This window comes from Orbicella franksi, chromosome 1, assembly GCF_964199315.1.
Source record: "Orbicella franksi chromosome 1, jaOrbFran1.1, whole genome shotgun sequence".
NCBI lineage: Eukaryota > Metazoa > Cnidaria > Anthozoa > Scleractinia > Merulinidae > Orbicella > Orbicella franksi.
Window position 1 is genome coordinate 30,004,062 of NC_138145.1, and position 8,378 is coordinate 30,012,439.

At 37.6% G+C, this 8,378-nt stretch overlaps 1 long non-coding RNA gene across 1 annotated transcript in view; it reads right to left on the reverse strand.

Annotated features, from left to right (window-relative positions):
- Window positions 1-1,111: 1,111 nt before the first annotated feature.
- LOC145502458 (uncharacterized) overlaps window positions 1,112-8,378 on the reverse strand; it is a 10,770-nt gene continuing 3,503 nt past the window's right edge. Inside the window, exons 2-4 of the long non-coding RNA XR_014051322.1 lie at window positions 6,796-6,897; window positions 1,397-1,455; window positions 1,112-1,136 (exon numbers count right to left, since the gene is read on the reverse strand). This is a non-coding gene — a long non-coding RNA (uncharacterized LOC145502458). The remainder of the gene's footprint in view (window positions 1,137-1,396; window positions 1,456-6,795; window positions 6,898-8,378) is intronic.

Here is an 8,378-nt window from a genome sequence, read left to right on the forward strand (position 1 = left end):
CTAGCAGACATTTTGAAGTAGTTTTCATTCTCGGGCCAGAGCAATATTAATAGTTCATTCATTTGCAAATTTTGAAAGAATTGTGAGAAAACAAAACTGCTCTGGTCCACCTGCCCCTTCAACCATAGTCCCAACTACAAGTGAATATATGAAAGACCATATATCTTCTTATAATCCCAACTGCAGCTCCGAGTCAAGTGTTAGCGGCACTTGTGAGAAATCGTACCCAGAATCTATTATCCAAAACATCCTAATCCTCGTTAGCAGATGCACTAAAAAAAGTGCATTCTTGCCCAAACAGGGTCCCTCTACAACATCATCTAACGATCTATTTTTCTAACTGACCATATGCAAAAATGGCTACCAATGCCTTCTGTTGTCTGGTCACGTTTCTTATAACGTGATCACACTAAAAAAGCAAATGGAACAAAATACTAAAACGCTTTGGCGTTTTTTGGTTTAAAGGTTACAAAGTAGAGACTTATTTAACGGATTATAAAGGAATAAAACGACTCTGGCCTACATAGCCTCGTTTTCACTTTTTTGATAAGGTATATGTAATTGTGATCTCCAATTAGAGAAGAAGATAGCCTGAAAACTCAACACAGTGATTTATTTTGTCCTAATCTTCAAGGTAAATAGTTTTAATTCCTTTAGGGAAGTGTTTCTTCTGGGCGACATACATTTAGGCTGCCAGTTTTGCATTGGATCTTTTCTACTGGAGGCTTTCGAGTTTCTGACAGAAAACTGAATCTTGCTACTGATTAATTATATCTGTCTTAAACGCTACTAATTATTTAATATGCTTTACTAAACAAAACGTTTGCCAGGAAGGCACTATCTTGACCTCGACGCTTGTAAACTGCATAATTCCAGTTGCCATTTGCATAACACTTCTTCTAACTGCTTATGTCAGATGCTCAACAACCATCACCACGTCCGACGTTAGCATTTCTACCAGAAATTAGTAATATGAAGCTGACCATATGTCTACTTATTTTCGTGAAACTGAGCTGTTAAAAAAAGCTTTCCTTAGAATCTTTTTGCAGTCCTTAACGTTACTGTATGAGGTGAATTACCTACCTGAATTACAGTGTTGACGCAAAATGGTCTCACAGTCAACTCTCTCTTTCAACCTGTGTAAAAAGGAAAGGAACAACAATTAGCATGCGCGCGTTGATCTTTATCTTGAAAAATGGTATTGACTTTTTTGACCTTCAAAAGGAAAAATTGACAGTCTTGTACCTTTATCTTTGAAATTGCCTAATAAAACTAAAAAAAACACTCTTCCCTCCATAAAAAAACTCCTGTCTAACTGTTAAAAAAACACCTCTATATGGAAGGAAGTCCCTTTTTTTCCCTTTTCAAATTGCAGGAAAGCTAGCCTATATCATACCTGAAACGCAATTTGTTCAGCAAAACACCAACAAAGTACTCCACGTTTCACTCTAGAACCTGCGGAGAATGATTAGGAAACTTTCATAAATTAAAAACACTCATACAGTTGAATAACAAACTACGATGTTCAAGGAACCCTCAGGAGAACCAAAGAGAGTTTTGAAGTATTTCTCTTAGTATAGGTAGCGAATTTCGGAAACCTTGTTACAGCATTCATCTAGTTAAATAAACTGTAGGAGTTTTGGAATCCCTTGCGAGATCACAAACACTTCTCTAATATAAGTTAAGATGTTCAAAAGAAGTTTTGGAATCCCTTGCGAGATCACAAACACTTTTCTAAAGTAAGTAAAGATGTTACGAAGTTTTGGAATCCCTTGCGAGATCACAAACACTTCTCTAAAGTAAGTTACGATGTTCAGAAGAAGTTTTGGAATCCCTTGCGAGATCACAAACACTTTTCTGAAGTAAGTAAAGATGTTACGAAGTTTTGAAATTCCGTGCGAGATCACAAACACTTCTCTAAAGTAAGTTACGATGTTCAGAAGACGTTTTGGAATCCCTTGCGAGATCACAAACACTTCTCTAAAATACGTTAAGGTATTTAGAAGAAGTTTTGGAATCCCTTGCGAGATCACAAACACTTTTCTAAAGTACGTAAAGATTTTACGAAGTTTTGGAATCCCTTGCGAGATCACAAACACTTCTCTAAAGTAAGTTACGACGTTCAGAAGAAGTTTTGGAATCCCTTGCGAGATCACAAACACTTCTCTACATTAAGGTAAGGTGTGCAGAAGAAGTTTTGGAATCCCTTGCGAGATCACAAACACTTTTCTTAAGTAAGTTAAGATGTTACGAAGTTTTGGAATCCCTTGCGAGATCCCAAACACTTCTCTAAAATACGTTAAGGTGTTCAGAAGAAGTTTTGGAATCCCTTGCGAGATCACAAACACTTTTCTAAAGTAAGTTAAGATGTTACGAAGTTTTGGAATCCTTAGCGAGATCACAAACACTTCTCTAAAATAAGTTAAGATGTTCAGAAGAAGTTTTGGAATCCATTGCAACATCACAAACACTTTTCTAGAGTAGATTAAGATGTTACGAAGTTTTGGAATCCCTTGTGAGATCACAAACACTTCTCTAAAGTAAGTTAAGATGTTCAGAAGAAGTTTTGGAGTCCCTTGCGAGATCACAAACACTTTTCTAAAGTAAGTAAAGACGTTACGAAGTTTTGGAATCCCTTGCGAGATCACAAACACTTCTCTAAAGTAAGTTACGATGTTCAGAAGAAGTTTTGGAATCCCTTGCGAGATCACAAACACTTTTCTGAAGTAAGTTAAGATGTTACGAAGTTTTGGAATCCCTTGCGAGATCACAAACACTTCTCTAAATTAAGGTAAGGTGTACAGAAGAAGTTTTGGAATCCCTTGCGAGATCACAAACACTTTTCCAAAGTAAGTAAAGATGTTACGAAGTTTTGGAATCCCTTGCGAGATCACAAACACTTCTCTAAAATACGTTAAGGTGTTCAGAAGAAGTTTTGGAATCCCTTGCGAGATCACAAACACTTTTCTAAGGTAAGTAAGGGTGTTACGAAGTTTTGGAATCCCTTGCGAGATCACAAACACTTTTCTAAAGTAAGTTAAGATGTTACGAAGTTTTGGAATCCCTTGCGAGATCACAAACACTTCTCTAGAGTAAGTTAAGATGTTTAGAAGAAGTTTTGGAATCCCTTGCGAGATCACAAACACTTTTCTAAAGCAAGTTAAGATGTTACGAAGTTTTGGAATCTCTTGTGAGATCACAAACACTTCTCTAAAATAAGTTAAGATGCTCAGAAGAAGATTAGGAATCTCTTGCGAGATCACAAACACTTTTCTAAAGCAAGTTAAGATGTTACGAAGTTTTGGAATCCCTTGCGAGATCACAAACACTTCTCTAAAATAAGTTAAGATGTTAAGAAGAAGATTAGGAATCTCTTGCGAGATCACAAACACTTTTCTAAAGTAAGTTAAGATGTTACGAAGTTTTGGAATCCCTAGCGAGATCACAAACACTTCTCTCAAATAAGTTAAGATGTTCAGAAGAAGTTTTGGAATCCCTTGCGCGATCACAAACACTTTTCTAAAGTAAGTAAAGATGTTACGAAGTTTTGGAATCCCTTGCGAGATCACAAACACTTCTCTAGAGTAAGTTAAGATGTTTAGAAGAAGTTTTGGAATCCCTTGCGAGATCACAAACACTTTTCTAAAGCAAGTTAAGATGTTACGAAGTTTTGGAATCTCTTGTGAGATCACAAACACTTCTCTAAAATAAGTTAAGATGCTCAGAAGAAGATTAGGAATCTCTTGCGAGATCACAAACACTTTTCTAAAGCAAGTTAAGATGTTACGAAGTTTTGGAATCCCTTGCGAGATCACAAACACTTCTCTAAAATAAGTTAAGATGTTAAGAAGAAGATTAGGAATCTCTTGCGAGATCACAAACACTTTTCTAAAGTAAGTTAAGATGTTACGAAGTTTTGGAATCCCTAGCGAGATCACAAACACTTCTCTCAAATAAGTTAAGATGTTCAGAAGAAGTTTTGGAATCCCTTGCGAAATCACAAACACTTTTCTTAAATAAGTAAAGATGTTACGAAGTTTTGGAATCCCTTGTGAGATCACAAACACTTCTCTAAAGTAAGTTAAGATGTTCGGAAGAAGTTTTGGAATCCCTTGCGAGATCACAAACACTTTTCTAAAGTAGGTAAAGATGTTACAAAGTTTTGGAATCCCTTGTGAGATCACAAACACTTCTCGTAAGTAAGTTAAGGTGTTCAGAAGAAGTTTTGGAATCCCTTGCGAGATCACAAACACTTTTCTAAAGTAAGTTAAGATGTTACGAAGTTTTGGAATCCCTTGCGAGATCCCAAACACTTCTCTAAAATAAGCTAAGGTGTTCAGAAGAAGTTTTGGAATCCCTTGCGAGATCACAAACACTTTTCTAAAGTAAGTTAAGATGTTACGAAGTTTTGGAATCCCTTGCGAGATCACAAACACTTCTCTAAAATAAGCTAAGATGTTCAAAAGAAGTTTTGGAATCCATTGCAACATCACAAACACTTTTCTAGAGTAGATTAAGATGTTACGAAGTTTTGGAATCCCTTGTGAGATCACAAACACTTCTCTAAAGTAAGTTAAGATGTTCAGAAGAAGTTTTGGAGTCCCTTGCGAGATCACAAACACTTTTCTAAAGTATGTAAAGATGTTACGAAAGTTTGGAATCCCTAGCGAGATCACAAACACTAAGATAAGGTGTTCAGAAGAAGTTTTGGAATCCCTTGCGAGATCACAAACACTTTTCTAAAGTAAGTAAAGATGTTACGAAGTTTTGGAATCCCTTGCGAGATCACAAACACTTCTCTAGAGTAAGTTAAGATGTTTAGAAGAAGTTTTGGAATCCCTTGCGAGATCACAAACACTTTTCTAAAGTAAGTTAAGATGTTACGAAGTTTTGGAATCTCTTGTGAGATCACAAACACTTCTCTAAAATATGTTAAGATGCTCAGAAGAAGATTAGGAATCTCTTGCGAGATCACAAACACTTTTCTAAAGCAAGTTAAGATGTTACGAAGTTTTGGAATCCCTTGCGAGATCACAAACACTTCTCTAAAATAAGTTAAGATGCTCAGAAGAAGATTAGGAATCTCTTGCGAGATCACAAACACTTTTCTAAAGCAAGTTAAGATGTTACGAAGTTTTGGAATCCCTTGCGAGATCACAAACACTTCTCTAAAATAAGTTAAGATGCGCAGAAGAAGATTAGGAATCTCTTGCGAGATCACAAACACTTTTCTAAAGCAAGTTAAGATGTTACGAAGTTTTGGAATCCCTTGCGAGATCACAAACACTTCTCTAAAATAAGTTAAGATGCTCAGAAGAAGATTAGGAATCTCTTGCGAGATCACAAACACTTTTCTAAAGTAAGTTAAGATGTTACGAAGTTTTGGAATCCCTAGCGAGATCACAAACACTTCTCTCAAATAAGTTAAGATGTTCAGAAGAAGTTTTGGAATCCCTTGCGAGATCACAAACACTTTTCTTAAATAAGTAAAGATGTTACGAAGTTTTGGAATCCCTTGTGAGATCACAAACACTTCTCTAAAGTAAGTTAAGATGTTCGGAAGAAGTTTTGGAATCCCTTGCGAGATCACAAACACTTTTCTAAAGTAGGTAAAGATGTTACAAAGTTTTGGAATCTCTTGTGAGATCACAAACACTTCTCGTAAGTAAGTTAAGGTGTTCAGAAGAAGTTTTGGAATCCCTTGCGAGATCACAAACACTTTTCTAAAGTAAGTTAAGATGTTACGAAGTTTTGGAATCCCTTGCGAGATCCCAAACACTTCTCTAAAATAAGCTAAGATGTTCAAAAGAAGTTTTGGAATCCATTGCAACATCACAAACACTTTTCTAGAGTAGATTAAGATGTTACGAAGTTTTGGAATCCCTTGTGAGATCACAAACACTTCTCTAAAGTAAGTTAAGATGTTCAGAAGAAGTTTTGGAGTCCCTTGCGAGATCACAAACACTTTTCTAAAGTATGTAAAGATGTTACGAAAGTTTGGAATCCCTAGCGAGATCACAAACACTAAGGTAAGGTGTTCAGAAGAAGTTTTGGAATCCCTTGCGAGATCACAAACACCTTTCTAAATTAAGTTAAGATGTTACGAAGTTTTGGAATCCCTAGCGAGATCACCATCACTTCTTTAAATTAAGTTAAGATGTTCAGAAGAAGTTTGGACTCCCTTGCGAAATCACAAACACTTCTCTAAATATTAAGTTAGGTTTACATGTTTCAAGCCAAATTTATCTCCATTAAGCCTACTTTATTGCATTTTGACAGACAACACTTTTCTCCTAATAAGCTGACGTGTTTTCGCCAGTTTAGGAAAGTCTTTTGAGATCAAACACTTGTTCATAACCGTGTTGGGACTAAGTGGAAATGCCTCCGAATTTCTCGAAAAGACATCAGGATTCTGGGATAATTTGGGAAAATTACCAGCAGTCGTCTACAAGTAAAATAATCTTTTGGTGTTTCCAAACCTCCCTTCAGAGATAACAAATACTTTCGCGGCACAACCTTCCATGTGTTGAAGCCTCCAACGAGATCACTTAAAATTAGCTTACGATGAGCCGTTAAAGAGGTAACTTCATTTTTGTTGGGAGGCTCTGTCACGGGACACTTTCGGTTAGTGAGAAAGCGGTTAACTCACTTCCTGTATACCATTCAGCATGTGGTCTTTAAGCATTAAACAACCACTAAATAGTTCACAAACGTTTTTCAGTTCACTAACGTTTTTTTCTCTATTAGTTAACAAAGATATGGTTAGAAGTAACTAGCTCATTAATTTTTGCAAACCCTTTTCCTCGTGCTGTGAACTGGAGCTCGGTAGCCAATGGTGTGCCTCTCATGTTTCCTTCAACACCACGATTGTTCGAGGCGGCATCAATTCACGATTCCCTACAGAAACAAAGAATGCCCCTAAGAGGCCAGTTCAAACGGAGTCGCAAAATATGGAAAGCTAGAGTCTCTTTTTCTGTTAAAGCCTTTTTTACAGAACATCACATTGAAATTACGTAAACGCATTGAAACTGATATTACGATCAAAACGTCTTTATTTTAAGGGCAATTAATAGCAAGTTTGATACTGATTGTGCTGTCTAACAAAAACAAAATGCTCTGTTGTGAGGAGGAATTTTAAGTAGAGTAGAGCCGTCTGACTGTGCTATAGGTATGGGTCGCACTTGGGAAATCTTTGCCAGAATTTGTTTAATTTGCGGTGGAAATCTGTCATCGCGGGCCTTTGCCTAGTGCGACCGCAGGTTTTTCGCTTTGGCAAAAACTTTGCGAATCGGCAAACATCAAAGACGCCGTAGTACTTGGGTGGGGCAGGCAGATTTTCGAAAAGTCGGGCCAAACAATGGGAATCACAGCGGTAACTGTCAACGATTGTCAGCGTAACATGAAAAGCGAGGTTTTCAAGGTTTTTACGGCGATAGCACGGAATACCCGCAGTATGCTTCCGTCTACAATGATATGACTGGAAGGGGAACGCAACCGAGCACTTCACATGCGAGCATTGCGCAGGAAAGCGCTCTACCGACCAGGTCCATGTAGGCAAGCGCTTCACAAACGTCGTCATTTTCGTCTTCCCAATCGTCTCCTGATCCTGAACCCGTAGATACAGGAAAACGATCTTATGAAAGATGGTCAGATGACGAAGAAAAAATGCTATTCAACCTGTGAGCCGAGAATTTCGATTGCATCAACAGCAGTCAAGCCCGCAAAGCTTGGGATGACATCGCCAAGCAAACAAATTTGAAATTTGGTACTGTCAATTATCTCCCACTAGTGCGACCCTCCGTTTCTGTCTAAAAGTTTTCCTTTCCCGTTACGGTTTCAAATTTTTGTGGTTTTTTAGCCGGTAAAGATGAAAACTTTTCTCAAGTGGTCAAGGGCGTGGTTTCCGGACTTTCCGCTGTTATCTACATGACACCTCTATCATTTGCTAATAATTTCTTTAGGCTCATTTCGGTATTGCAAAATATGTTTTAAGCTCTCTAAATATTGGCTCTGGAGGGACAAAATTTGAAATATTCCGTGAACATGTTACTTCCGCCGGGCCTGGCTGAATGATTAGGTCGATTAGATCTGTTTGCCAGTACAGAAAATGTAGCTTCTTGACAGGTCTAATTACCTTATTGATTGATTTGTTGCAGGCTTATCACAAACAGCGGATAGGCACATCAAAAATATAAGTCTACAGGCTACCCTGTCCCGCCCCTATCGCTTCACTCTCCGAATTATTCTGTTTCGCGCTCGCCAAATTTTTTTCTGTCCTCGCCGGGAACCTTTTCGAAGGCTAAACATTCATAAACATTTGCAAGACCACAGCAGCTACCCTAATTCAAAATTTGGGCATTTTTTAGCGCCCTTCGTTC